This window comes from Oncorhynchus tshawytscha, linkage group LG08 (assembly GCF_018296145.1).
Source record: "Oncorhynchus tshawytscha isolate Ot180627B linkage group LG08, Otsh_v2.0, whole genome shotgun sequence".
Lineage (NCBI taxonomy): Eukaryota > Metazoa > Chordata > Actinopteri > Salmoniformes > Salmonidae > Oncorhynchus > Oncorhynchus tshawytscha.
The window spans coordinates 52502758-52508757 of record NC_056436.1 but is presented as its reverse complement, the minus strand read 5'-3'; positions in this window follow the sequence as shown (position 1 = coordinate 52508757).

Below are 6000 nucleotides of genomic sequence, written 5' to 3'. Positions count from 1 at the left end.
CTGATGGCCTTGAGATAGAAGCTGTTTTTCAGTCTCTCGGTCCCAGCTTTGATGCACCTGTACTGACCTCGCCTTCTGGATGATAGCGGGGTGACCAGGCAGTGGCTCGGGTGGTTGTTGTCCTTGATGATCTTTATGGCCTTCCTGTAACATCGGGTGGTGTAGGTGTCCTGGAGGGCAGGTAGTTTGCCCCCGGTGATGCGTTGTGCAGACCTCACTACCCTCTGGAGAGCCTTACGGTTGTGGGCGGAGCAGTTGCCGTACCAGGCGGTGATACAGCCCGCCAGGATGCTCTCGATTGTGCATCTGTAAAAGTTTGTGAGTGCTTTTGGTGACAAGCCGAATTTCTCCAGCCTCCTGAGGTTGAAGAGGCGCTGCTGCGCCTTCTTCACGATGCTGTCTGTGTGGGTGGACCAATTCAGTTTGTCTGTGATGTGTATGCTGAGGAACTTAAAACTTGCTACCCTCTCCACTACTGTTCCATCGATGTGGATAGGGGGGTGTTCCCTCTGCTGTTTCCTGAAGTCCACAATCATCTCCTTAGTTTTGTTGACGTTGAGTGTGAGGTTATTTTCCTGACACCACACTCAGAGGGCCCTCACCTCCTCCCTGTAGGCCGTCTCGTCGTTGTTGGTAATCAAGCCTACCACTGTTGTGTCGTCCGCAAACTTGATGATTGAGTTGGAGGCGTGCGTGGCCACGCAGTCGTGGGTGAACAGGGAGTACAGGAGGGGGCTCAGAACGCACCCTTGTGGGGCCCCAGTGTTGAGGATCAGCGGAGTGGAGATGTTGTTGCCTACCCTCACCACCTGGGGGCGGCCCGTCAGGAACTCCAGTACCCAGTTGCACAGGGCGGGGTCGAGACCCAGGGTCTCGAGCTTGATGACGAGCTTGGAGGGTACTATGGTGTTAAATGACAAGCTGTAGTCGATGAACAGCATTCTCACATAGGTATTCCTCTTGTCCAGATGGGTTAGGGCAGTGTGCAGTGTGGTTGAGATTGCATCGTCTGTGGACCTATTTGGGCGGTAAGCAAATTGGAGTGGGTCTAGGGTGTCAGGTAGGGTGGAGGTGATATGGTCCTTGACTAGTCTCTCAAAGCACTTCATGATGACGGAAGTGAGTGCTACGGGGCGGTAGTCGTTTAGCTCAGTTACCTTAGCTTTCTTGGGAACAGGAACAATGGTGGCCCTCTTGAAGCATGTGGGAACAGCAGACTGGGATAGGGATTGATTGAATATGTCCGTAAACACACCAGCCAGCTGGTCTGCGCATGCTCTGAGGGTGCGGCTGGGGATGCCGTCTGGGCCTGCAGCCTTGCGAGGGTTAACACGTTTAAATGTTTTACTCACCTCGGCTGCAGTGAAGGAGAGGCCGCATGTTTTGGTTGCAGGCCGTGTCAGTGGCACTGTATTATCCTCAAAGCGGGCAAAAAAGTTATTTAGTCTGCCTGGGAGCAAGACATCCTGGTCCATGACGGGGCTGGTTTTCTTTTTGTAATCCGTGATTGACTGTAGACCCTGCCACATACCTCTTGTGTCTGAGCCGTTGAATCGAGATTCTACTTTGTCTATATACTGACGCTTAGCTTGTTTGATTGCCTTGCGGAGGGAATAGCTACACTGTTTGTATTCGGTCATGTTTCCGGTCACCTTGCCCTGATTAAAAGCAGTGGTTCGCGCTTTCAGTTTCACCGAATGCTGCCATCAATCCACGGTTTCTGGTTTGGGAATGTTTTAATCGTTGCTATGGGAACGACATCTTCAACGCACGTTCTAATGAACTCGCACACCGAATCAGCGTATTCGTCAATGTTGTAGTCTGACGCAATACGAAACATATCCCAGTCCACGTGATGGAAGCAGTCTTGGAGTGTGGAATCAGATTGCTCGGACCAGCGTTGAACAGACCTCAGCATGGGAGCTTCTTGTTTTAGTTTCTGTCTGTAGGCAGGGATTAACAAAATGGAGTCGTGGTCGGCTTTTCCGAAAGGAGGGCGGGGCAGGGCCTTATATGCGTCGCGGAAGTTAGAATAGCAGTGATCCAAGGTTTTGCCAGCCCTGGGTGTGCAATCGATATGCTGATACAATTTAGGGAGTCTTGTTTTCAGATTAGCCTTGTTAAAATCCCCAGCTACAATGAATGCAGCCTCAGGATGTATGGATTCCAGTTTGCAAAGAGTCAAATAAAGTTTGTTCAGAGCCATCGATGTGTCTGCTTGGGGGGGAATATATACAGCTGTGATTATAATCGAAGAGAATTCCCTTGGTAGATAATGCGGTCGACATTTGATTGTGAGGAATTCTAAATCAGGTGAACAGAAGGACTTGAGTTCCTGTATGCTTTTGTGACCACACGACGTCTCGTTAGCCATAAGGCATACGCCCCCGCCCCTCTTCTTACCAGAAAGATGTTTGTTTCTGTCGGCGCGATGCGTGGAGAAACCGGCTGGCTGCACCGACTCCGATTGCGTCTCTCCAGTGAGCCATGTTTCCGTGAAGCAAAGAACGTTACAGTCTCTGATGTCCCTCTGGAATGCTACCCTTGCTCGGATTTCATCCACCTTGTTGTCAAGAGACTGGACATTGGCGAGAAGTATACTGGGGAGTGGTGCACGATGTGCCCGTCTCCGGAGTCTGACCAGAAGACCGCTACGTTTCCCTCTTTTACAAAGTCGTTTTTTTGGGTCGCCGGCTGCGATCCATTCCGTTGTCCTGGGTGAAAGGCAGAACACAGGATCCGCTTCGTGAAAGTCATATTCTTGGTCGTACTGATGGTGAGTTGACGCTGCTCTTATATTCAGTAGTTCTTCGACTGTATGTAATGAAACCTAAGATGACCTGGGGTACTAATGTAAGAAATAACACGTTAAAAAAACTAAAAACTGCATAGTTTCCTAGGAACGCGAAGCGAGGCGGCCATCTCTGTCGGCGCCGGAAGTCAAATATACATAGGTTCGCCACCCCGTGTCTTACCAGAGGTTGCTCTTCTATCCTGCCGATAGAGTGTATAACCCACCATCTGTATTTTATTCATGTCTTTTTTCAGCCGCGACTCGGTGAAACATAAGATATTACAGTTTTTAATGTACCGTTGGTAGGATGTACGTGTTCTTAGTTCATCCCATTTATTTTCCAGTGATTGGACGTTGGCTAACAGTACAGATGGCAAAGGCAGATTAGCCACTCGTCGCCTGATCCTCACAAGGCACCCCGATCTCCTTCTGCAAAATCTCAGTTTCTTTCTTCTGTGAATGACTGGGATGAGGGCCTGATCAGGTGTTTGGAGTATATCCTTCCCATCTGACTCATTAAAGAAAAGTTATTTTTTACAATTCAAGGTGATTAATCGCTGTTCTTATATCCAGAAGCTCTTTTCAGGTCATAAGAGATGGTAGCGGCAACAATATTTTGTACATAAGTCTTTCACATGTGAGGCGATGTGCTAAACAGAGTAAGTAGTTTAGTAAACAACTAAAGATTTCAAAACTAAAAGTAGTAGCCTACAATAAAGAAAAACGCAAGATAAAAATACACTTTCTCGTCCTTGACCTATATCCTAATCTGACTCTGGTGCAGGTCATGTTGTTCTTCACATTACCGTCTCTGGTAAACACACACTAGATCTGGTAAACACACACTATAGGTTTGTTACATGCACAGGATACAGGAGGTCTAACCGGTACAGTGAAATGGTTTCTTGCAAGGTACCAATATAAAAAACAGAAAGTGTCCAGATAAAAATATTTTATAAATATTTTATAATTATTAGATGATGCTTACCCGACAGCCTTGGGTCATGTGAAGGAAATAGGTATTTTCTAAATAAAGAATATGTACACTCACCACGCTGCACCTTGGTCCTCTTCCTCCAACAACCGTGACAACGCCATCATGTGACTGAGAAAAGAAATGCCAATTCCAGTTCCTGCCTTATATGAATGAGTATTCTGACTATTTCCCCAACTTCACCCTAGTCTGAAAGAAAAGGACAGCGAGAAGCCAATTCCATGCGTGTGTATGCTACATGTACAAATAATTTCAATATCTTGTTCATTACGTAATGTTTTACTAGGAACACTGCAGCAGAAGCGAACTCCTAGCGAACTCTTGACTCCACTACTCTTTTTTCTGCATGAGGCTACAATAGATTGAGTTTTCAGCAAGCTGTGAAGCCAGCTGTAGCCTATTGCGTGATTGTGTTTATGAGTCTCTTTCTAAATGTGTGTTTAATGATTTTCCTTAAAACACATGACCACAAATATTGTATTTGTTCATATGGGCAGAATACTGTGTATATATAGCCTACAGTAATTGATTGAGTTGTGGGCTAAAATAAATGTGTTCATAATATGCTATGGCGAGTAAAATGGTCAGAGTAAGCTATTCTCTCATTTGTGTCTTGAAGTAACTAGCAAGCTATCCAACGTTAGTCAGTTAGCTTGGTTGCTTGACTGCTGTTAGGTCAAAACGCTCGGATCAAACCTACTTCTCGGCCATAGCGTCCAGTGTGCACTCTGAACACTCCGAGAGTGAAACGCTCTGAATTTACAAATGGACAATCTGACAACGCTTTGAGTTTACGAATGCCCAAAGCACACTCTGGCGCTCCAGATTAAATTTACAACACTCCGGTAGTATAAAACAGTCTCTAATGTTGAAATCTTTGGTTGTTAAGTACAGGGCCTCACATGTAAATAGTTAAAGAGATGGGTGGGGCTAAAGCAAGTGGGTGTGAATGATGCTGAATGGATGTAAACAAAGATGAGCTCTCCAGTAGGTGTACCAAAACATTCAAGGGCTGTTTTCTCGAAAGTGAGGTTACAAATGTATCAACTTCAAAGCAGAATTACTTTCTCATTGTTCCTCAACTGTAGTGTTAGATATACAATTTTCTAGCTCTGAGTCTCAAATTTTATCCAAGTTAAAAAATGTAATTTAAAAAAATAATTTAGGTACATGAGATCGAATTGAGCCGGTCGGTCACCTATAGGCAGAATATTGTAGCCTAGGCCTATTTACAGTGAGCTCCATACCTCCATCCTGTGGGCAGGGTTAGGTAGGTCACTTTCTAAAGTAATGCGTTACAGTTACTAGTTACCTGTCCACAATTGTAATCAACAAAGTAACTTTTGGAATACCCAAACTCAGTAACGTAATCTGATTACATTCTGTTACTTTTAGATTACTTTCCCCTTAAGAGGCATTTGAAGAAGACAAAAAATGTGTTACCAATTCAAATCAAATTGTATTTGTCACATCCACATGGTTAGCACATGTTAATGCGAGTGTAGTGTAATGCTAGTGCTTCTATTTCTGACAGTGCAGTAATATCTAACAAGTAATCTAATAATCTCCAACAATTACCTAATACACACAAATCTAAAGGGGTGAATGAGAATATGTACATGTAAGTATATGGATGAGCGATGGCCGAGCGGCATAGGCAAGACGGTATAAAATACAGAATATACATGTGATATGAGTAAAGTAAGATATGTAAACATTGTTAAAGTGGCATTATTTAGAGTGGCATTGTATAAAGTGACAAGTGATCCATTTATTAAGTGGCCAGTGATTGGGTCTCAATGTAGGCAGCAGCCTTTATGAGTTAGTGATTGCTGTTTAGCAGTCTGATGGCCTTGAGAAAAAATGTTTTCCGGTCTCTCGGTCCCAGCTTGATGCACCTGTACTGACCTCACCTTCTGGATGGTAACGGTATGAACAGGCAGTGGCTCAGGTGGTTGCTGTCCTTGATGATCTTTTGGGCCTTCCTGTGACATCGGGTGCTGTAGGTGTCATGGAGGGCAGGTAGCTTGCCCAGGGTGATGTGTTGTGCAAACTGCACCACCCTCTGGAAGAGCCTTGCGGTTGAGGGCGATGCAGTTGCCGTACCAGGCTGTGATACAGGATGCTATTGATTGTACATCTGTAAAAGTTTGTGAGGGTTTCAGGTGCCAAGCCAAATTTCTTCATCCTCCTGAGGTTTAAGAGGCGCTGT